At 41.4% G+C, this 25,574-nt stretch overlaps 1 protein-coding gene and 1 long non-coding RNA gene across 2 annotated transcripts in view; both read left to right on the plus strand.

Annotated features, from left to right (window-relative positions):
• Positions 1-25,574, plus strand: part of LOC308396731 (uncharacterized protein) — a 525,219-nt gene that overhangs the window by 190,505 nt on the left and 309,140 nt on the right. The gene's annotated exons all lie outside the window — the stretch shown is intronic.
• On the plus strand, positions 21,626-24,677 carry LOC308396882. The gene is made up of 3 exons (XR_013971638.1): positions 21,626-21,776; positions 22,902-23,036; positions 24,318-24,677. It is a non-coding gene; the product is annotated as an uncharacterized lncRNA (long non-coding RNA).

Below are 25,574 nucleotides of genomic sequence, written 5' to 3' on the forward strand. Positions count from 1 at the left end.
TATACATGGTCTGGCGCCTCCACCAATGAGTGATTTTATTAAACAAAAGTCTAGCAGTGTTGCCGGGTCTCGACTGACTCGAGCCACTGTTAGAGGTGATTGTGAACTGGCACTCAGGCGGACCACCTTTTCACAGAATGCTCTGTCATATCAGGGAGTGAGCTTCTGGAATAGTCTTCCACTGTCAGTGAGGGAAAGTACAAGTCTACCCATCTTTAAGAGTCACTTAAAAGGGCGGCTGAGGGACACACAAACATGTAATCATGTTTAATAATCATGCTCTATATTGGACGGGAAAAAGAGTTAGTGTATTACAAAAAGGGAAACAACTGTTAGTGCAATGGGTGAACGCAATATCACGATGGTCAGGGCATGTATAATACTGGGGTTTGTGCAATATAATTGATGTGTTTCCGTTATTGTTATCTATACTGTCCTCTGTGTCCACTCTCCTTGTCATTGTTTGTTCTAGTATAATGTGATCACTGTTTTTGTCCTTGTCACATGACCTGTAACACTAGGAGTCCCAGGCTTCTACCTTTCTACCTTTAAAACCCGCCACCAGCCAAATGGCTGGTAGGCTTTTAGCTAAGCTTTAGCTTCAGCCAAGTGGAAGCTAAATTGGCTAGTCATTCATATGTAAATTGGGTTGTTACCTGGGAATTCTGGAGGGAGGGGAGTGGGGGTGTGTGGATGAGGGGGTGGGGGAGCTGCTAAAAGCTGTGAACTCCCTTTTGTGTTTCATCTTGATGCATTCTCAATCATCCAGGGAAATAAATCTCCAAAAGTCACCAACTTGGAGTGTTTCAGTTTGCCGTCTTAGGGAGAAATCAACACACATGGGTGTATGTCCTTTGTTGCTGAGATTTATTGATAAAAACAGTACAAAAAATCAACCATTTGTACACATTTTTACAAATAATTATAAAAAGTGAGTGAGTACATTTCAACATTTTCAGCAATCACTCACAATCCTGGCACTGCCATGGTATCTGTAGTCTGCATTTACCTTGGCTTGGCTTCCTGATCAATTGTCCACTACCAAAAGGAAGCCAAGCCCTGTGATCACACCTTGTTTTGTTGTAAAGGGTGACAGGGCTTGGCTTCCTTTTGGTAGTGGAGCATTGATCAGTCGTCCATTGTGGCATCAATGTGATCACACCTTGTTTTGTTGTAATGGGTGACAGGGCTAGGCTTCCTTTTGGTAGTGGAGCATTGATCAGTCGTCCATTGTGGCATCAATGTGATCACACCTTGTTTTGTTGTAAAGGGTGGCAGGGCTTGGCTTCCTTTTGGTAGTGGAGCATTGATCAGTCGTCCATTGTGGCATCAATGTGATCACACCTTGTTTTGTTGTAAAGGGTGACAGGGCTTGGCTTCCTTTTGGTAGTGGAGCATTGATCAGGAAGCCAAGCCCTATATATATGATACAATCTCACTGCACTTAGCCTAATCCTTCATTGCCCTGAAGAATTCTGTGGTGTACGGACCTCCTCTCCAAGGAAAGAAAATGCAGAGAAGACTCACCACTCAGCAGGCCTTGGAAATGATCCTGAGGGAAGTCGACCCTTGTGACTCGGATGGAGAAGACCTACAAGTTCAGCCGGATTCGGACTCAGAGCTGTCTGATCAGTCTTCCGGTTAGTTGCATTTCATGTTATTTCCTATTTAATTTCAAATAAGTAAGTGGATGTAGTTTGTAAGTAAGATATTTCAGACATTATTCTGATACAGAGGAGGAGATACTGGACCTTCCCATTGCTCACAATTTGAATTTGTTCACACTGCAGATGAGGAGACTGCTTCTGCACCTAAAAAGAGAGCTTGTTTGGGGACTGAGACAGCGAAAGATGGCACAGTGTGGCGTGAAGAACAGGTGGGGACCTGTCTCCCTTTCACCCCAATAGAAGCGTACGCTGCAGATGGAGAGCCAACGGCTAAGGCCAGGAGAAATATCACGAGTCGCCTTCGGAGCTTCCTGTGTTTCATCACTTTTGACATGCTTCATAGCATTCAAGAATGGACTGTTCAACATGCACAGCAAACGGAGCATGTTCATTGGTTCATGGACCTCCCTGAACTAATGGCATTTATTGCAATTGTCATCTTGCGGGGGGTTACCAGGGTTCCATCTCTAAATGACTGCTGGTCAGCAAACCTGGGAAACCCACAGATAATTGGAACTATGGCACGAAACCGCTTCCAAGAAATCATGCAACACCTACGCTTTGATGACAAGTCCACCCGCAGTGATCGAGCAAAGACTGATAAGTTCGCTGCAATTTCCAGTTTGTGGGGATCATTTGTCACCAACTGCATCACGTGCTACAACCCTGGTCTACATATCACCGTTGATGAACAGCTTTTCCCATCAAAGACTCGGTGCAGTTTCCTGCAGTATATTGCAAGTAAACCTGACAAGTTTGGGATCAAGTTTTGGATGGCTTGCGACCTAAAATCCAAGTACATTTGCAATGTCTTCCCATATCTTGGCAAGGACCCCAGTCGTCCCACTGGGGAGAGACTTTCTGAAAATGTAGTAATGAGGCTGATGGAACCATTCCTAGACAAGGGCAGAAATGTTACCACGGACAATTTTTTCACATCGCTTTCACTTGCGCAAAAACTTCTTAGACGGAAAACCACCATCCTCGGCACAGTCAACAAGATTCGCAGGGAAATTCCTCAATCCACTAGACAGACAGATCGCAATGAATTCACCACTCAGGTATGTTGCAGGTCTTTTGTGGTTCTATGTTTATGTGTTTCATTGTGTGTAAAAGTGCTATGGAAATAACAATTTATCTTATTTCTTAGGTGTTTTCAACCTCTGCTGCCACGCTGACGGCGTATGCGGCCAAACGGAAGAAGACAGTCTATATTCTTAGCAGCATGCACGGCGTGGTTCAGACTGATAACACTACCAAAAGGAAGCCAAACACTGTCACCCTTTACAACAAAACAAAGTGTGGCGTGGATGTGATGGACCAGATGGTTCGGGAGTACACTGTCCGCAGAGGAACACGGCGCTGGCCAGTTGCCCTGTTTTATAACATGATTGACATGGCAGCACTGAATGCACATGTGCTGTATCAAGCATGCTCCGGGACGAAGGAAAGACGGGTGGACTTCCTGGTGGAGCTTGCAAGGGAGTTAGCTCACTCTCATGTAGCTGCGAAGAAGGCAAGAAAAGAACAGTTGCCTTTGACACAACCCTCCACACCGAGCCCTGGAAAAAGAGCCATGTGTCAGGTCAAACACAATTGCAAGAACAATCATGCCACTGTGCGATGTGTTCACTGCAACAGATACACATGTGGTAAATGCAGACTACAGATACCATGGCAGTGCCAGGATTGTGAGTGATTGCTGAAAATGTTGAAATGTACTCACTCACTTTTTATAATTATTTGTAAAAATGTGTACAAATGGTTGATTTTTTGTACTGTTTTTATCAATAAATCTCAGCAACAAAGGACATACACCCATGTGTGTTGATTTCTCCCTAAGATGGCAAACTGAAACACTCCAAGTTGGTGACTTTTGGAGATTTATTTCCCTGGATGATTGAGAATGCATCAAGATGAAACACAAAAGGGAGTGCACAGCTTTTAGCAGCTCCCCCACGCCCTCAATCACACACCCCCACTCCCCTCCCTCCAGAATTCCCAGCTAACAACCTAATATACATATGAATGACTAGCCAATTTAGCTTCCACTTGGCTGAAGCTAAAGCTTAGCTAAAAGCCATTTGGCTGCTCTCCGGGTTTTAAAGGTAGAAAAAGCCAAATGGCAGTCCGTGGTGATGTAAGTGGTAAATAGTGTCTCTGTATGTTTTTACTAATTTGTGTTTAACACCAACCTGCCAGAGGGTCTGCAGATGGAAATTAGCCCAAGGCTATAATCTAGCATATTTACATTTGTTAAAATGTTCATTAATATGTATTGCCCCTCTTTCTAAAAAAAATAAATAAATAAATAAATAAATAAATAAAAAAACAATGTATTTAAAGGTTTTTAATTAAATTGCTAAGCAGATAAGCTACTCAGAAACACCACTGTGCTTGAGCAGGAACAGGAAGTGATACTCTACCGCAGAGCGAGCGAACACGTCACAAGTACAAACATTACACTTAACGTTAACGAAGCTTAAAGTCTACTGTCAGTTATTAATTAGTTCAGTTTTGTCAAATTTGCAGGCATAACTCATTTATGCCCAAAATGCTGTTTGGCATCAGTGCCCTAATGCGTTGGGTTATGGGATTAGTGAAGGGATTCCAAGTTCTTATTAGTCATTGAGGACAGATACTGTTGTGAAGGTATTTGTTTTAAACTAAACCACAACCTTTTCCAAAATCTACAAAAAAATGTAACAAAGTAGTTTCTAGTGCTCAAACCTAACCCTAACCAGAGTGGAACTGAAAGTAAAAAGCATAGGAAAAAAAGGGAAACGAAACAGAGAAGAAAAGCCCCAAGAGGATATGAGGACATACAAATTGTCCATTTAAATACTGATCATGTGAACTTTAGTTCTGAGGAGAGACTTTTTGAACTAGCTGAACTGTCCCCTTCAAAAATGGAGAATCTACATGGGCCTCATCTTTAATGAGTTAACGCTGATCAATCCGTGTAAGGATTACTCTGCGTTAACGCGTTAACGCCATCATAATGACTAAAGCGATTAACAATTAACTCATCTGGAGCGCAGACTGACTCAAAATCCCTGAACTGTCTCTGTCAACGCATTTCGGGCAGTTTGTCCAAAATTTCTCCATTATGCGCTCCAGATGGGTTGAGCGCATTAAAAATATTAATCGCATTAATTGTGATGACCGCGCTAACGCATTTAGGCCACATTAACGCCGCATTAATGCAGACAGCATGGTTACTCCTTAACTATGACCAGATTTGGAGGATGAGTCTAAAAGTTTCTTGTTTTCAACAGAGCTGAAATTCGACTGCAGTAGTAGCACTATTTGTGTTTTCCTTATTCATTTTACTTAGAATCTTACTTCTCTTAATTGGGTTAGGTATCTCATTTACATTTAGAGATATTGCTTTGATATTATTTACATTTATCATAGCCATGGTCTTTCACTGTCAAAAGATTGAAATTCATTTAGTGTGGTAATAAACATTAAAGAAAAAGCACATCTGTTTAACTCTCCTGAACATAAAGAGATTTGCAAAATAACAAATAACTCCAAAGAACAAATATGTCACACAGACATTTAAAATCAAAACTTACTCTTACTTCCAAGAGGCTTTTCCAGGAGAAGTCTTTTGATGGGCTCTTGATGGTGTTAGAGCTTTTAGAAAGGGTTGTACCTCTCGGGTTTTGGACAAAGAGGGCCCTTTCAGGGGGCTGTGCAATCATTTCAGTCTAGACCAGTGGTTCTGAAAGTGGGGCGCAGAGTTCTGACAGGTGGGGCACAAGTTACCTGACAGAAAAGCCATGCGGAACTAATGTTTAACATTGGAATCACTTTTACAGCGGAACTAAGAAATTCATGGCAGTTATGTTTATAATATGCGTATCCACTGAAAAGCTGCAGCTGCGTGCGTAAGTCGACAGCTGCAATAAAGAAGTGTACTGAAAAGTGCGAACATGTGGTCAGGTCTGTCGTGCATCGTTTACAGTGGTGCCGACCTGACCACGTGTTTGCACTTAACAGTGCACTTCTTTATTGCAGCTGTCAACTTACACAGCTGCAGCTTTTCAGCTACAGCCTACACCATAGGTGTCGAACTCCAGGCCTCGAGGGCCGGTGTCCTGCAGGTTTTAGATGTGTACTTGATCCATCACAGCTGATTAAATGGCTAAATGACCTCCTCAATACGTCTTGAAGTTCTCCAGAGGCCTGGTAATGAACTAATCATTTGATTCAGGTGTGTTGACCCAGGGTGAGATCTAAAACCTGCAGGACATCAGCCCTCAAGGCCTGGAGTTCGGCACCCCTGGCCTACACACATCAACAACAACAACAACGGGACGTAGTTCATTTTATTTTAAGCCTGTTTTAAGTTTCTGTTTTAAGTGGTGCAGACTAATGAGGCAGTCTAGTGACAAAAGTTAAAAATAATTATTTGGAATGAAAGTTGTTTGTTTAAAACAAATTACTAAGTTATTCATTGTGTTGAATAAAGGATTTAAATGGTCTAAATCAATGTGAATTAATATGTCTGTACACTGTAAAAAAAATTCAGTCGAAAAACAGAAAATGTCATGGTAATTTTCTGCCAGTACATTTTCTGTCATGGTCCGGAGGCTGTGACTCTGTGTTTATGTTTAAGTTTATTATTATTCTGGGTTTTTGTGCTCCTTTTTCACATTTCATGTTCCTTTGTTCTGTGTGCCCCAGTCTGTGTTAAGTTTGTGTGGGTTGTGTTCAGTCGGTGTTTCCTGTTTTATTTTGAAGGTCCGTGTCTAATCTCAGCGTGTTCAGGTTACCTTTCCCCTGTCCCATCATGTCTGATTACCCTCAGCTGTGCCCTCCTTCTGTGTCTCATTCCCTCGTTATCCCTCTGTGTATTTAAGCCTTGTGTATTTAAGCCTTGTGTTTGCCTCTGTTAGTAGTGATGGGCAGATGAAGCTTCATGAAGCACTGAAGCGTTTCATCCAAGTGGTTCACTCCAGTGCAAAGCTTCTTGAAGCTTCATTTGCTCTAGTAGGACACCTACTGGACGTAAAAATAGTAGTTGGCATGAATTTGAAGAGTGTGGCCTTTTGCACACAGCCTGTAAATGTCAACAACAAAAGGAGTGTGTAAAACATGTATATTGTAGTGATGCAGTATACTGTGTATATTTATACTGGCAGTATGGAAAATGATCATTTGGAAATGTTTAAAATGGAAATGATCATTTACCGTGAGGTGAGGTGTGGTTGGGGTGTGGACAGTGGTTGTGCTTTTGTAACGTTGAGGTATGGACAGCTACACACTGAGGCTTTGAGCCTCAGTCCTGCCTGTTCACATTTTATTCTGTAAAAACTAAATTTTCACTGCTTTTATGACCTTTTTAGTGGGGAGAACATAGCTAGGATTTAATGATTTAACAAATCTTTTAAATCCTTTGTCCTCCATAATGCTAAATGGCTGGGAGTCCTCAATCACCATGCTGACCAGGTCTTCATCTATTTGAGATTGTTCTCCTGAGGAAAGACAATAAAGACAAAGCACAGATATAAATATCACACACATAACTTATTGCATTGTATAATATTGTTATATCATTTAGTAACATTACTGCATGCTATATTATCCTGGCATTTGATGGCTCACCTGGTCTTGCTCCACAATCGGTGTTCCCCTTATTCTCATGCAAAGCTCTGTAGTGCCTAAGCATGGATGAGGTGTTGTTGTTATATCCCAGCTCCCTGGCACATAGCAAACACTTCACCTTGTACAAAAGTACAGACAGCTTAACATAAGTTTTATTGCACCATCAGTATTATGAAAATACATCTTCTGTGGAAATTTACATACCTTGTTGGGAGATATAAGCTCAAAATGTTCCCACACAGGGGAGGACATCCTCCTCTTCGTAGCTGGCTCCATTCTCTCCTGACTTTCTCTCCTCACTCTCCTAAACCTCCAAACGGTCTCCAAACTCTCACTAACAGCAACTCTCCATCAAACACCCACATTTTGAATGGAGTCTGAGGGGTGTATATCGCTGTCATAGCTCGCGGCACAGTTCGAACCACTTCCTGAACCAGTCACGTGGTACAGCCGGGCAGCGAGGCTTCGGACGTCATCATTTTCAGCTCCTCCCATAAATGAAGCAAGCCTCGATACGCGCTTCGCGGAAACGCCCCCTCCATTACTCGACACACGCTTCGAAGCCTCGATACAGAACGTCACATCACTATCTGTTAGTTGATGGTTTGTCTGCGTAATTGCCGTCTGTCATTCTGTGTATTTCCATGTGACTCCCTGCAGCTCTGTTTCTGGTTAGTTTTTCCCAGTTTAGGTTTTCTTAGTTTCATGCTCACCCTTGCCTTTTCTGTTGTACTCACATTTGATTAATAAAGTCACTTGCACCAGAGCTGCCGCATTTTTTTTTTCTTTTTTCTTTTCTGCCTGTCCCGTTTGGCTCTTTTGCATCAGAATTATTGTCTAAAGGCAAAGAAAGATGCCCAACGGATTTACTTTACTCGGGGCGATCGTGGCTCAAGAGTTGGGAGTTCGCCTTGTAATCGGAAGGTTGCCGGTTCGAGCCCCGGCTTGGACAGTCTCGGTCGTTGTGTCCTTGGGCAAGACACTTCACCCGTTGCCTACTGGTGGTGGTCAGAGGGCCCGGTGGCGCCAGTGTCCGGCAGCCTCGCCTCTGTCAGTGCGCCCCAGGGTGGCTGTGGCTACAATGTAGCTTGCCATCACCAGTGTGTGAATGGGTGGATGACTGGATATGTAAAGCGCTTTGGGGTCCTTAGGGACTAGTAAAGCGCTATATAAATACAGGCCATTTACTTTACCAAATTGACCATCCCAGCCTTGCCGTAATGGTCCATTTGATTCACCTTTTATTGTTTATTTTATTTTAACTTACTGAATACGGGACAGACTTCACTGGGGGAAAGAAGGGGAGAAAGAAAGAGAAAGAGCTGAGAAGAGGGACGGGGGAGAAGGGCAAAAAAGCAAAAACCAACAGAATGGGCAGGAAAAAAAATGCATCTATCGATCACCTGGATCACCTGTTGAGAAAGAAAAAAGAAAACAAGCAGAAGAGAACGAGAGTAATAGAATAAACAACATCACAATGATATATGGGAATATGACAGTAAATACTAAATATTAAACATTATTGTGCAGCACATAAGATCAACAGAACACAGTGTGCTTTGAGGTAGGAGCCAAAAAGGGTGTAGTTTGTGGGTGTGATCACCCGTGTGCACACCTGTGAGCATGGACGCGCTTGTTTTTAAAAGGTTCCTTCATGTAATGATCTGCTAGAGGGTGTGGGGGGGGCCACAGCCCCGTCCTCCAGGGCATGAATCAGGTATGGAGGAGATCAAGACTCCAGACATCCAGAGGCCCCCAGAACACAAGAGACCAAGGAAGACCCACAGAGGGGAAGCCGCGCCACTGTCCCAGAAAGAGCTGAGGAGAGTCCCAGATGAGGGCTCACTCAGCAGCCGCGGAGCAGAAGCCAGGGGGGGTTGCAGTGACGCGCCCGTGAGCTCCGCCGGCAGCCAGCTGTGCCTGAGTGACCGAGCCCCAGGCTGAGAGGCCGGGGGCACCCCACCGCCGAAGTGGCGGCCGCCAAGGAGTGAGCCGGCGTGTACCTGGACGCCCATCCCCAGGCACAAAGAACCACCAACGCACCGATGTCTGAGGGAGTCCGCCATTGGCAGGGGAAGTGGTGGTGGGTGGAGATAGCCCTCCATACCTTGGAGGGCCTGAGATGTCCCCAGAGAGGTGGCGTCTGATACCCAACCTGACATATAGACACAGACATACAGTGGGGCAAAAAAGTATTTAGTCAGCCACCGATTGTGCAAGTTCCCCCACCTAAAATGATGACAGAGGTCAGTAATTTGCACCAGAGGTACACTTCAACTGTGAGAGACAGAATGTGAAAAAAAAATCCATGAATCCACATGGTAGGATTTGTAAAGAATTTATTGGTAAATCAGGGTGGAAAATAAGTATTTGGTCAATAACAAAAATACAACTCAATACTTTGTAACATAACCTTTGTTGGCAATAACACAGGTCAAACGTTTACTATAGGTCTTTACCAGGTTTGCACACACAGTAGCTGGTATTTTGGCCCATTCCTCCATGCAGATCTTCTCGAGAGCAGTGATGTTTTGGGGCTGTCGCCGAGCAACACGGACTTTCAACTCCCACCACAGATTTCCTATGGGGTTGAGGTCTGGAGACTGGCTAGGCCACTCCAGGACTTTCAAATGCTTCTTACGGAGCCACTCCTTTGTTGCCCGGGCGGTGTGTTTTGGATCATTGTCATGTTGGAAGACCCAGCCTCGTTTCATCTTCAAAGTTCTCACTGATGGAAGGAGGTTTTGGCTCAAAATCTCACGATACATGGCCCCATTCATTCTGTCCTTAACACGGATCAGTCGTCCTGTCCCCTTGGGAGAAAAACAGCCCCATAGCATGATGTTTCCACCCCCATGCTTCACAGTAGGTATGGTGTTCTTGGGATGCAACTCAGTATTCTTCTTCCTCCAAACACCACGAGTTGAGTTTATACCAAAAAGTTCTACTTTGGTTTCATCTGACAACATGACATTCTCCCAATCCTCTGCTGTATCATCCATGTGCTCTCTGGCAAACTTCAGACGGGCCTGGACATGCACTGGCTTCAGCAGCGGAACACGTCTGGCACTGCGGGATTTGATTCCCTGCCGTTGTAGTGTGTTACTGATGGTGACCTTTGTTACTTTGGTCCCAGCTCTCTGCAGGACATTCACCAGGTCCCCCCGTGTGGTTCTGGGATCTTTGCTCACCGTTCTCATGATCATTTTGACCCCACGGGATGAGATCTTGCGTGGAGCCCCAGATCGAGGGAGATTATCAGTAGTCTTGTATGTCTTCCATTTTCTGATGATTGCTCCCACAGTTGATTTTTTCACACCAAGCTGCTTGCCTATTGTAGATTCACTCTTCCCAGTCTGGTGCAGGTCTACAATACATTTCCTGGTGTCCTTCGAAAGCTCTTTGGTCTTGGCCATGGCGGAGTTTGGAGTCTGACTGTTTGAGGCTGTGGACAGGTGTCTTTTATACAGATGATGAGTTCAAACAGGTGCCATTCATACAGGTAACGAGTGGGGGACAGTAAAGCTTCTTACAGAAGACGTTACAGGTCTGTGAGAGCCAGAGATTTTCCTTGTTTGAGGTGACCAAATACTTATTTTCCACCCTAATTTACGAATAAATTCTTTACAAATCCTACCATGTGAATTCATGGATTTTTTTTTTCACATTCTGTCTCTCACAGTTGAAGTGTACCTCTGGTGCAAATTACTGACCTCTGTCATCATTTTAAGTGGGGGAACTTGCACAATCGGTGGCTGACTAAATACTTTTTTGCCCCACTGTACAGGCACACACAGACACAAACATCCATTCCCACCCTGATGCTTTCATATGCACTTACTCCACACTCAACCGATGTGGAGACAGACATAAAGAGACGCTGTACACACAATCACACCCCCCAAGCGTACTCTACGAACCGGGTCTAGGTACCCTTGCCCCTGGAGGGGGGAACTGCACCCAGACCCAGGTGGTGTTACCCTTTTCCCTGCGGTGGGGAGAGGCAGACCGCCCCGACTCCGCAGCAGCAGGGAGGCCCCACACTCCAGACCGCAGTCGGACGGCCAACTCCTCCTAGCCCCCCCGCTCCAGCAGGCCACAGAGAACGGGGGTGAGAGAAGACTCCAAACCTCCCTCCACCCGCTCATTGTAGTGTTGATGCATGTGTGTTCTAAGGTGCATTTAAAACCCAGGAGGGCATGGAGCTACCTGCCAGAGAGCAGCAGGTAAGCGCATAGTCCCTCCTGCTAGCCCTCAATGTCTACGTGTATTTAAAATTGAGAGGTGGGCAACGACGCCAGGGGTGAGGTGTACACCCTGATGGTAATTTGGACTCCGTGTATCGTGCCCACCCCAAGATCCTATATGTATGTGTAATGAGAGTGTGAGTAATGTGAATGTCTAAGTTGTGAGATAAAATTGAGGCAGAGGCAGCCAGAAGGGGACAGAGGGGGGGTAGCCTCCTCTGCACCCTGGTGACATACCCCTACTCCAAGGCCCTGCATGTGTGGGTGGTTGTGGTGGAGCGGGAAGAGGGAGGCAGCTGGAGATGGGGAGGGAAGGAAGGGAGAGGCAAGTGACCCCTCCCTGGGGCCAGCTCCCCCGCTGACCCCAGTAGGCACTCCCATACTCCGCGACCCGCCAGGGAAAGGGGGCCCAGGCCCATCCAGACCGGGGCCCAGTGCAGCAGCGCCTCCCGGCCCCACAGAGCCCAGGACAGTCCACCCAACCCCACCACAGAGAAAACTGCATCCACTCATCTTCCAGACTACATAAGACAATAGACGCCCAGGCTGAGATCTTCCTCCACCTCTCCTGTATCTCCCCCTCCTGCAGAGAGAGTTCCTGAAGAGAGGAAAGCTCCTGCAAGATGTGTCAATCTCCCCCACCAGTTGAAGAGCCCCCCCAGGTGGCTCGACGCACCGGTGGCAACCTGCGCCAGGCCCCAGCCCAGAGACGGAGCGCCCCCAGAACCTCACGCCCATCCCAGACCCACCCAGGGGTAGCCAGGCTACCAGGTCAGTAACCCACGTCTGTCAGCACAGACCCTCCCCTAGCCCCGCTGCACGCAACCACGAGGAAACAGTCACCTGAGAGCCAACAGAGCCCCTAACCGGACATGACCGCTACCCCGGGTTGAGCCCCCCAAGGAAGATGCCTCCGGGGAACCCCCCGACGCCCTAAGCCTGTCCCTACCCCCACACCAATCACAACAGTGAAGACGGGACCAAACTATGACCCCCCCACCCCCACTAGGTGATGGAGCTGATCAAAGGAGCCCAGAGCAATTGATCTGATGTGGTGGCAGAGGCTGTATCAAGACTAATGTAATCTAATAGATAATTTCTATATTGGTTAGAATTAAGATTGTTTTTATTTTTCCAGTTCATGAGGACAGTTTTCTTGGCTATGCATAGGGTAGTGAAAACCAGCCTTTATGCGGATGATGTGTTACTCTTTCGCCAAAATTCACAAACCAATATCTCTGGGGTGATTGAATTGATAAACTCTTTTGCAAGAATATCAGATTACTCAATTAACTGGTCAAAATCTACAGTAATACCGATTAATTGCTCCCTCCATAATTCCTCTTCTACACCACTGCAATCGGGAAGTATAAAATATTTAGGTGTTAATGTTTCTCCCAAGCTTGCAGATCTAACTAAATTAAACCATATCCCACTTTTAAAGAAGGTAGAAGATGATCTGGCTAGGTGGAAATGTCTACCCATATCACTCATGGGAAGGGTTGGCGCTATAAAAATGATGGTCTTTTATTATATTTATTCAGTTTCACCGGTGTTACATATGTTTGCATGATCCAATTGTATTGTAATAATTTTAAGTTACTATTAATCGATTGTTTTTGTGCTTTTAAGCAAATTAACTTCCATGTCTCCTCAGAAATATTGATATTTAGGTCCTTTCTCCAAGCTTCCAACTTAGAAACTGATGTTTCTGAAGAGGCAGAGACAATCCAATTATAAAATGTTGAAATTAAGCCTTTATTACCACCTTTTTTCACCATAAACTCCTCTAGCTTACTTAATTGGGGAAAATTAAGGGATTTATTTTGCATAGATGAAATAAAACTTCTAATTTGTAAATACTTAAAAAAGTGTTTTTGGGGGATTTGAAATTTTGAGACTAAATCCTCAAATGAGACCATTACTCCATCACAAAACAGATCACCCACTTTCTTAACACCTTTTACTGCCCAATCCTGAAACCCTGCATCCAACTTTCCTGGTACAAATAAGGCATTTCCCCAGATGGGGCTAAACTGAGAGAGATTGTTCTTAATATTCATCATTTCTTTTATTGTAAACCAGACTTCAATCATGTTTTGAACTATAGGATTATTTGTTTCTTTCTTTAACTGTTTGGATTTCGCAGAATATAAGTACAAATTTAATGGCATTTTAAGAGCAATTGCTTCCATCCCCACCCATGACGGGGTATTTTGGGATGAAAAATAAAATCTTATTGTCCTTAATTGAATAGCCAAATAGTACCAGTAAAAGTTGGGGCATTTCAACCCCCCTGTATCAAATGGAAGGTACAACAAAGACAAACGAATACGAGGCTGCTTTTTGTTCCAGATAAACTCTCTGATTAGTGATGTTAATTTAGTAAATAATCCAGCAGGAGGAGCCAGTGGGACATTTTGAAACATATACAACAGTTTAGGTAATACATTCATTTTAATAACGCTTATCCTTCCAATAATAGATAGTGGTAGACTTATCCAACACTCCAAATCTTTGGAAATTTCCTGTAGTATTATATTATAGTTAAGTACCACCACATCTTTTAATGAAGGAACTATTTTAATACCTAGATACAGTGGGGCAAAAAAGTATTTAGTCAGCCACCGATTGTGCAAGTTCCCCCACCTAAAATGATGACAGAGGTCAGTAATTTGCACCAGAGGTACACTTCAACTGTGAGAGACAGAATGTGAAAAAAAAATCCATGAATCCACATGGTAGGATTTGTAAAGAATTTATTGGTAAATCAGGGTGGAAAATAAGTATTTGGTCAATAACAAAAATACAACTCAATACTTTGTAACATAACCTTTGTTGGCAATAACACAGGTCAAACGTTTACTATAGGTCTTTACCAGGTTTGCACACACAGTAGCTGGTATTTTGGCCCATTCCTCCATGCAGATCTTCTCGAGAGCAGTGATGTTTTGGGGCTGTCGCCGAGCAACACGGACTTTCAACTCCCACCACAGATTTTCTATGGGGTTGAGGTCTGGAGACTGGCTAGGCCACTCCAGGACTTTCAAATGCTTCTTACGGAGCCACTCCTTTGTTGCCCAGGCGCTGTGTTTTGGATCATTGTCATGTTGGAAGACCCAGCCTCGTTTCATCTTCAAAGTTCTCACTGATGGAAGGAGGTTTTGGCTCAAAATCTCACGATACATGGCCCCATTCATTCTGTCCTTAACACGGATCAGTCGTCCTGTCCCCTTGGCAGAAAAACAGCCCCATAGCATGATGTTTCCACCCCCATGCTTCACAGTAGGTATGGTGTTCTTGGGATGCAACTCAGTATTCTTCTTCCTCCAAACACGACGAGTTGAGTTTATACCAAAAAGTTCTACTTTGGTTTCATCTGACCACATGACATTCTCCCAATCCTCTGCTGTATCATCCATGTGCTCTCTGGCAAACTTCAGACGGGCCTGGACATGCACTGGCTTCAGCAGCGGAACACGTCTGGCACTGCGGGATTTGATTCCCTGCCGTTGTAGTGTGTTACTGATGGTGACCTTTGTTACTTTGGTCCCAGCTCTCTGCAGGTCATTCACCAGGTCCCCCCGTGTGGTTCTGGGATCTTTGCTCACCGTTCTCATGATCATTTTGACCCCACGGGATGAGATCTTGCGTGGAGCCCCAGATCGAGGGAGATTATCAGTGGTCTTGTATGTCTTCCATTTTCTGATGATTGCTCCCACAGTTGATTTTTCACTCCAAGCTGCTTGCCTATTGTAGATTCACTCTTCCCAGTCTGGTGCAGGTCTACAATACTTTTCTTGGTGTCCTTCGAAAGCTCTTTGGTCTTGGCCATGGCGGAGTTTGGAGTCTGACTGTTTGAGGCTGTGGACAGGTGTCTTTTATACAGATGATGAGTTCAAACAGGTGCCATTCATACAGGTAACGAGTGGGGGACAGAAAAGCGTCTTACAGAAGACGTTACAGGTCTGTGAGAGCCAGAGATTTTCCTTGTTTGAGGTGACCAAATACTTATTTTCCACCTTAATTTACGAATAAATTCTTTACAAATCCTACCATGTGAATTCATGGATTATTTTTTTCACATTCTGTCTCTCACAGTTGAAGTGTACCTCTGGTGCAAATTACTGACCTCTGTCATCATTTTAAGTGGGGGAACTTGCACAATCGGTGGCTGACTAAATACTTTTTTGCCCCACTGTAGATGAATTCTGAGTTAACAGTAAAGCCAGATACATTCTGATTTACATTTTGAATGTACCCTTGATTAAGTAACATTAATGATGATTTTGTTACATTAACTTTATACCCTGAGAAAACCCCAAACTGATCTAATAAATCCTTTACAGCGGGCACAGAATTTTTTAATTGCTTTAAAAATATTATAATATCATCAGCAAATAAAGCAATTCTATGTTCCTTTCTACCAATCCTAACACCTTGTATTTGTCCGCTGTTTCTAACAGCTATTGCCAGAGGTTCAATAGCTAAAAGAAATAAGAGTGGAGATAAAGGTGAACCCTGCGGGCACCCTCTTTTAATATCAAATTGTTCAGAGATTATCTCATTTGTCTTAACCTGAGCCACAGAATGACAATGTAATAGCTTGATCCAATGCAGAAATACGTTTCCAAACCCAAATCTAACAATGACATCAAAAAGATATGACCGTTCAATTCTATCAAAAGCCTTCTCCGCGTCAAGCGAGAGAATGGCTGTATCGTCCTGCTCACTTTGATTATGAAGAATGTTTAAAACTCGTCTTAGGTTATGAAAACCCTGTCTATGTTTAACAAATCCATTTTGATCATCCCCTATAATAACTGGAAGAATACTTTCTAATCTTTTAGCAAAAATTTTACAAATAATTTTAGTGTCTGTATTGATTAAGCTTATAGGGCGCATATTTTCACACTTATTATTTAGTTTTCCAGGTTTAGGAAGCAGTATTATCAGGGACTTCCTTAATGATTCCTTAAACATTCTATATACATATCTAAGAGGGGCTGTGCTAATTTATCTATAAAATATTTGTAAAGGTCAATTGGCAATCCATCTGGACCAGCTGTTTTGCCAGCATTTAAGGAGTTTATTGCATCTATAATTTCATATATACTAATTTGCCTATCAACATTTACTTTGTCTTTTTCTGAAATTTTTGGTATTTCAAGTTTATCTAGAAATAAAGATTGCATTCTAGTTACATTATTGAGTTCAGAGTTATATAGCGTTTCGTAAAATCTTTTAAATGCATTATTTATCTCTAATGGGTCTACTATAGTATTACCATTTGAATTTTCTAATTTTGTAATTGCCTTTTCAGATTCCATCTTTTTTATACGCCATGCCAGGAGTTTGCTGGGTTTTTCGCTTTGGTCATAGAATTGTTGCTTTAATCTCAATAAATTAACAGCTGCTTTTTCACTTGTCATTTCATTAATATATATAATAATAGAATACCAGATACATGTTTTAAATGTGGAGAAGCCCGTGGAACATTTTTTCATTGTATATGGGAATGTAGAATTGTTTGTGCCTTTTGGCCGGAGGTGATGAACAAAATAAACCAAATTTTAAATAAAAAGATCACTTTAGATGTAGAAATGATGCTACTACAAGTGTATCCTAAAAATATTAAATTAACAACCTATCAAATTAAGTTTATGGATTACTGTACATTACAGGCAAAACATATGATTGCAATAAATTGGAAAACATCAGTTCCTCCTGCTATTGGCGCTTGGATAAACTCCTTGACACAGTGTATGGAAATGGAAAGGATTACGTACTTTCTGAAAAATAAGTTAATATATTTTGATGAAATTTGGAAGCCATTTAAAAAAATTTTAAAAGTAGTAAATATAGAACAACTTATGTAGGAGAGTGGAGTAGGAGGAAATTGTTAGCATTGTGCATGCTATTTTTATTGTTTATTCCTATTGATTATATTTTCTTCTTTCTTTTTTTTTTCTTTTGAATTATGTATAAATGTCACATATGGTACAATTGTATATATATTTCATGTGAGCTTGTTCCTTTTTTCTTTTCTTTTTTTGTTCAGAAGAGAGCAGAATGGGAGGTGAGGGTGGGGGAAAAGGGTTTCTATTACAACAGCATATTATTGGAAACTACCTTTGTATGTTGTTGCAAAAGTAATAAAAATATTTAAAAAAAAAAAAAAAATGATGGTCTTACCAAAAATAAATTATTTATTCTCAATGATCCCAACTGAACCGCCACAAGATTGGTTCAGATCTCTAGATTCATGTATGTCCAAATTCCTTTGGAAAGATAACCCCCCACGTATAAGCTTAAAAACACTACAAAAGACCAAGGATAAAGGAGGACTAGAACTGCCTAACTTTCAGCACTACTTCTTAGCCAACAGGCTTCAGTTTATCTCAGGATGGCTAAAACACACCCTCTTAGATGAACCTTGGCTAGATGTAGAACAAGCACTTTGCAATAATCTAGAGATCTCAGACCTACCATTTATCAGCTCAAACATCCAACGACACGAATGCTTCAAAAGCATCAACATCAGCTCTTCTCTGACAGCATGGTGGGAGTTTCTAAAATTGACGGCGTCTTCATTAATCCCATGCAAACGTACACCTATCTGGAACAACCCTGACATATTACAAAACAATAATATGATAAACTTTTCAGATTGGAGTGGTAAAGGAATCAAATATATAGAACATATACTAGAAGGAACAGAATTTATTCCATTTGACAGACTAGTTACACAATATGGGATCCACAAGAAAAGATTTTTAGAATATCAACAAATTAAATCCATAGTAAAAAAGAAATTTAAACCGGGTCAAGTTGAACTACAAACACCACCAAGTGTGGTTCAATTTCTTACTCTTAAAACCCCCGAATTACTATCCAAAATATACAGAATGCTTTCTAAAACAGATGAATCAATATCACTTCCTATTGCAAAATGGGAAGCGGATTTATCAGTTAACTTAGACCTAAACTTCTGGTCTCAGATTTGCTTAAAAACCTTTCATCTAATTAGAAATCCCAGTCTTCAATTAATTCAATACAAAATATTACATAGAGTGCACTATACAGGTCATCAGATGTTCAAGATGGGCTTCACGTCTACCAACAACTGCTCACACTGCCAAACCAATTCACCGGACAATTACATCCACGCTCTTTGGTTCTGTCCACCAGTTCAGAAGTTTTGGCGCGAGATATGTGAAGACTTATCGAAGTGTCTGAAATGTAACATTCCAACTTCCCCCTTAGTGTGTTTGCTGGGCAGCTTAGATAATGTCACTTCAGAAAAGAATATAGCCCATATGGTTTTCACTGCCCTATGCATAGAGCTGCCGCATCTTGGGTCCTTATAATTGACACACGGCTTGCCCCGGCAACCTGTGACATTTTCTGGGGGGTTTTTTGTGGAAGTTTGCTGGACTTTTCTGTAAATGATAAAATGAAAATTCTGTAGATTTACAGTATACTCACTGTACTATTTACGGACATTTCCTTTAATAGAAAATTTTACATTTCTGTTTATATTACTATTTCCAAGCACTTCTTTTCACTGTAACTCATTTAATAAACTTCTTTATATCCTTTATATCCTTCATTATATCCTAATCAGGTTGCCCTCATGTAAATGTGTTTATTTAAATTCATTCAAGTGGCTACCAAGTGTTTTCTTCAAACAGGACATCTGACAAACAAATGTCATATTTAACGATATGGTCACTTTTAATAATATCCTGAGTACCTTTTAGTTAGAATCACTGCCTTGGGGTTGTTTTGAGTCAGCGAAATGGTTAAGGTGTGGTTTACATCCATTACTGTCCACTTATGATACACTATACACGTGTAGTCAGTTGTAGCTAAACACCTTTGATTACTGAATTGCATTCACTTCATTAATGAAGTGAATGTAATTCACATTTGTGTGAATGCTTGTCTGAGATTAACTCTTTGGGGTCTTTACCTTGCAATATAACATACTTGAGTCAAAATTTGTTGACTGTTTAAGTGGTGCTAAAACTGAACAGATCTAAAGAAGATGTTCCTGAAATTTGGGTTTATTAGAACAGGACGGATGGATGACCACATGCCTGGAACACCTCACCCAGGAGGCATCCTTGTCAGATGCCCGAACCACCTCAGCTGCCTCCTTTCGATGTGAAGCAGCAGCTGCTCTACTCTGAGCCCCTCCCGGATGGCCGAACTTCTCACCCTATCTCTAAGGGAGAGGCCAGCCGCCCTTCAGAGGGAGCTCATTTCTGCCGCTTGTATCCGCGATCTCGTTCTTTCGGTCACTACCCACAGCTCATGGCCATAGGTGAGGGTAGGGACGTAGATCGACCGGTAAATTGAGAGCTTCGCTTTTACACTCAGCTCCCTCTTCACCACGACGGACCGGTGCAGCGTCCGCATCACTGCGGACGACCATCTCCTGCGACCGGTTGGGGTGAGAGAAGGAAAACAGGATAAAGACATGCCGTCGAAGAGAGACAGAGGTTAATAACAGATGTTTTTAAGAACAGGCTCAAGACCACCTTTTTAATTTAGCTTTTACTTAGCGTTTATTTATTTTATGCTTATTTATTCTATCCTGTTATTCTATTATTAATTTAGGCTTTACCTAATATTTATTGATTTTATTCTTATTCATTTTTTAATCTTCTTACTCTATTTATATTTATATTGTATCCTGTTCTTATTTATTTTATCATTTTACCCTGTATATATCCTATTGTGTCATATCTCCAGTGTTTCCTCGGAGGGCGCTCTCTGCACCGGGGCTGTGATCGACCGTGGCTGCTGGGTCTCTGGGGGTCCTCTCAGCCTGGCTGGGGGGCTCCTTGGCCTCCCTCCTGCTGTGTGCCCAGCCTGGAGGCTGCAGTCTGTGACCGGCTCCCGGTGCAGACGGCTCCCTGTTATAGTGTTTCCTCACTTGGCTTATGCGAGCCCAGCCCAATTTTTACTCTTTAAGTGTGCGCGTGTGTGTGTGTGTGTGTGGGGGGGGGGGGGGGTATGTGTGTATTCACATCATTTATGTTAATGAGAGTGTGGGGAGTGAGTTGGAGGGTGGGGTGGGCTGCTTTTAAGCATGTAAAGCACTTTGTGCTACATTTTCTGTATGAAAAGTGCTTTATAAATAAAGACTGATTGATTGATTGAGATATAATTCAATGCAGAGAGGTCTGTTAACACATAGTGAGTAAAGAAGAAACACCCAGTGCATCATGGGAATCCCCGGCAGCCTACGTCTATTGCAGCATAACTAAGGGAGGATTAAGGGTCATGTGGAATAAGGAAAATATTTTACTGCTACTCCTCATATTCATCATTATTACCATTGCATTAAGTAACTTTGCAATAAGTCATTATCATTGCATTAATCAAAGTAATTATCATTTCATTAATATATTTATTGAAGCTGTTGGCATTACATTAACCTTTTTATTACAGGTACAGCTAAGACCATTTTATACACATTGCATTTTGTGCTTATTAAAGAGTTGGAGCTCGGTCAATTAATTGGAGGTTGTAAGCTTTGTTTGGCGCGATATCCAGACAATCTATTGTGTAAGTGACTTGGAGCTACAGAAGGTTAAAACTGCATACACGCCTACAAAACACAAACAATCCATATTTCCCCCAGGGATCAATAAAGTATTCTGATTCTGATTCTGATTCTAATCTAGAAACAGGCTTGAGTGTATCCGGCTTCTTGTTGCATCTGAGTTTGCTTAGTAACAGGTGACAGAAGATGGGCCAAAAAGGAGGACCAGTCCATGGGAAACGTCAGAGCCTGAATCCATCGCCATATTTGGAGAAGATGCTAGAGAGGGTAACTTCAGTGTCTGCATTTATCTCTTAAAATTGCTCATTGTCTATAAAACATGCAAATTATGTTCTTAAAATACAATTTAAGTTCTTGTACAATCCGCGAAGGGGCGTTAACCAACCCTGACATTATAAAAGCAATCTGAAGTGTATTTTTGGGCGAAGATCTACACTGTAAAAAAAATCCGTAAAAATACAGTACAATCTACTGTATAAACGTGAAGGAATTTTCCGTATTAGTCATTTACAGGTATTTTTCTGTATTTCTCAACTACTGCAATGCATTGTGGGAAAAAGAACCTGAAAAGGAGGGAAAAGTAAGCGCAAGAGCAGCCATTAGGCTTCTTTCAGGCTTCATCTGGATTTTGGATTCTGAAGTTGGAGAAACTGCCTTCAAATTTCTGTGGTAAGTATTAAAACTCATGTTTCGTTTTATTAAAATAATGTTTTTCAAAAGACTCCGTGTTTTTATTTAGAAAGAATTGTTAATTTATTTGTTAACTGGTTTCGGCTGTCTCCAGACAAGTCAGGAATATTTTGCTGACTCATTTTTTAAAATAATTGTTATTTAGGTTTAACATGACTTAAGCTTTATTTTAATTAATGTTAAAATAATTTTTACTGTGATACCACCAGTTTTGCCCTTCAGTGGCTGAACCAGTTTTCATAAATATTATAGTTAGCTGTCTGTGTCTCTCTGGGTATTACACAGCTGTGACTGCTAACTAGCTAATTAGCGAAAGTCAGCGATGTGGATAACTGGGAAAGTGAGAACTTCATGGTTCTAGAAATTATTCTAGGACTCTAATAAGTACTGTATCAATACCTGTGTTTTACAGTTGGCTCTACTGTACACTTTAAAGGGTTTCAGGCAAAGTTACACTAACCCTAGTTTAAGCCTCAGACCTTCCTGGCTGACGCTAGCAAATGCTAATGTTAGCCTCTGATTTGGGCTGCTAAAGTAAAGACTTTTAGCTAGCTGACCAGCATAGATTATTTCGGTGGTTAACAGACTGTAGTGGTAAAATTATTGAAAGTATAGTTTCACCTCAGCACATTTACAATTACAGTATTTCTATTTTGTAGCACATAGAAATGTTTAGTTAATATTTACAGACAGACACATTTCCCCTGTAACTGTGTTTTTACTCCAACATTTGTTGAAAATGTAATTTATGAAATGCTGAGCAGCATTTCTTGTATGTGGAATATTTTTGTCACCCCACTGTGCTAATGTGATTAAATACTAAAAATTATTACTAAAAAAATTCAATAATAAATCAATAATAACTATTTCTTGATTGAACTATAATGTAAGCGCAGTGCTGGTGTGCAGGGGCTCTATATGCCTTGTCTATATCAAGCTTTTAGCCAAATATAAGCAGAGATATTTGTATCTTTCTTAAAAATCCAGATCCTTACAGATTATTTGAGAAATGGATCAACAGCTATCACTACTTGAAGCACTTTAAGTCCTGCAGTGGCAAAATATCCCTTATTTCACCTTTGATCACACACTTTGGTTTTCCAGTGCAGAGCAATGGCCAAGAAAAGGAAAGACTTCCCCGAGTGAAAAAAAAGATGAAGATACAAGCTGGTGATGATCCAGAGCAGCTGGTCTCAGGAAATGAAGAAAAACCCTGATCACCTTCTCTACAAACACAAGGTGAGTTTAATGTTGTGGTTGATTTAGTTTTTCAAGGTATGTATGTTACTTTAATTATAAACTGCTTTGGTTGCAACAGAATGGTGTTATGTGTATGCAACTCTACGTGAATTATAATCCTTTGTAGGGCTGCGTGATATGACCAAAGTCTCATATCCCAATATAAGACGTATCTCTCCTGATAACGATATATATCACAAAATAGTGCATTTTCTGTAAATTCTGTGATTCTCGGGCAACTCGACTTATGTGAAATGTTTTCAGTTGGGCGTCGTGTACCTGGAGTCGAGTGTTTTGACCGATGCATGAAACTATACATTTTTAGACATGAGTTTAAATGGCCGCCATTTTCTTTCTGAGTATTTATTAGACTGCGTGCTGCAAGGAAAAGCCTGTTCTAACGTTTGAGTCTAAGGATTATTTTGAGCACCTGACGACTCTTTTTTTGCTTTTCATTCGTAAACTCTCTCGAAACTCTTTCATGTGATTCTTGTGTAGGTAGTTAAAGAGGTTTGTCGTGTTCGAGTGGTGGTGGGGACCAGTTTGTGGCATAATTTGCATAGTACAGTTTTCTGGGGCGTGTCAGACTTTTCATAACCAAACCATGTCCATGCTACAGAGGTAGCCCCTCATTTAACAATAAGGTCCTCGATTTCTTTTGACTGGTCCTTCTGGTTCTGCCTCATCCTTGCTGGCCATGCTGGTATTCTCTGTGCCTTCATCTGCGTGGTGACTGTAAGCGCCATTTATAGTTACTTGATGTTTTTATTTGAGGTCATTTGTTTGATGCATATTCTGAAATTTTATGTTTGAGAATAATGTATATCATTTCAGTTTAGTTTGAAAAGTCTCAACAGAAACTTGAGCTTTATTGTGAAAGGTTTATGTGGAAAATAAACAAGCGGACGGCGGAGCCACACGATGGTTTTATCCTCATTGTTGGTAACGAAAGTACGCGTAAAAACAGTCACTTGTCCGTCCATAGTGTGGTTATTTTAAGTATAAGAGAAGGAGAGAACTTTAAGAAATAATATAGCAACTACAGTGACCATCAAAACCATGAAAAAAATATTGCCGTAAACAGTTTATTTTGCAACACCACAAAACAAAGAATAGTGTATAATATGAAACGATAGACATTTTTATATCGTAATCTGATATATATCGTCATATCGCACAGCCCTAATCCTTTTTTTGTTTATGTTGTTTATGCTCTAGGTAAAAAAAAATTATAAAAATACAAACTTTTTAAAAATGTCTTGTTTCTCTTTTTTTCCTCAGAATAAATTGCGACTAGTCTCAATGGCTGACACGGAGGAGCAACACAGCGACACGTTAACTCCGACTGCTGCAGTTCCTGTATGAACTGAGCAACTCTTAAAATCCAAGGAAAAGCTGAGTGTATTTTACTTAAAGCTCAGATGGACCTTGATGTACTAACATGCAGGCTGCATTCAGGACTTTGTCACACTGTTATATGAAGAGCGGTAACAAGACTTTGTAGTAATTTGTCTTACTATTGTCTTATTTGTTGTGATTTAGGGTCTGTGCGCACAAGCAGAGGTTTTTGTTTGTAACTGTAACCTCGTTTTCAGAGCCTTGTCTAACATTTAATGGTCATGAAATATGTCAGACTTTTCCCTCTACTTAACCAGCTTAGAGAATTTGAACACCGTGGAGAAAAAGGTGTGCATTAAGGATTTTGAACTATGATGTTTAAGTGTTGTCACTGCTGAGGATTCGTGGACACAGATCCTTATTCACTATGCTGCTGTTTACAGTTTAACTTGTCATCAGAACAAGCACTTCTAATTGTACTTTGCTCCTCACTGACAAAACAAGTCCAGTAAATACACTTTTATCTTTAAGTTTGGGACAGTAATCTGTCTTAATTTATTATGTGTTGTAGTTATCATATGGGGAAAAGTCCTGTGGTTATCCATCAGTCCTGTTCGAATAAACCCAAAGTTCAGGAACATCTTCTTTAGATCTGTTCAGTTGTATTCATGTGGCACCACTTAAACAGTCAACAAATTTTGACTCAAGTATGTTATATTGTAAGGTAAAGAGCCCAAAGAGTTAATCTCAGACAAATGTTCACACAAATGTGAATTACATTCACTTCATTAATGAAGTGAATGCAATTCAGTAATCAAAGGTGTTTGGCTATAACTGACTACATGTGTATACTGTATCATAAGTGGACAGAGATGGATGTAAACCACACCTTAACCATTTGGCTGAGGCAAAACTACCACAAGGCAGTGATTCTAACTAAAAGGTACTCTGGATATTATTAAATGTGAACATGTCGTTAAATATGACATTTTTTGTTTGTCAGGTGTCCTGTTTGAAGAAAACACTTGGTAGCCACTTGAATGAATGTAAATAAACACATTTACATGAGGGCAACCTGATTTCAAGGAAATAAAAATGCTCAAATTTGAAAGCTTGTGAGTTATTTTGTTCATGTATCAGCTGTTTAGTAGTTTTATGACAAGATGGATGCTGTCATTATATTTAAGTATAGTGTTTGAG

This window comes from Rhamphochromis sp. 'chilingali', assembly GCF_963969265.1.
Source record: "Rhamphochromis sp. 'chilingali' genome assembly, chromosome: 1".
NCBI classification, from domain to species: Eukaryota; Metazoa; Chordata; class Actinopteri; order Cichliformes; family Cichlidae; genus Rhamphochromis; species Rhamphochromis sp. 'chilingali'.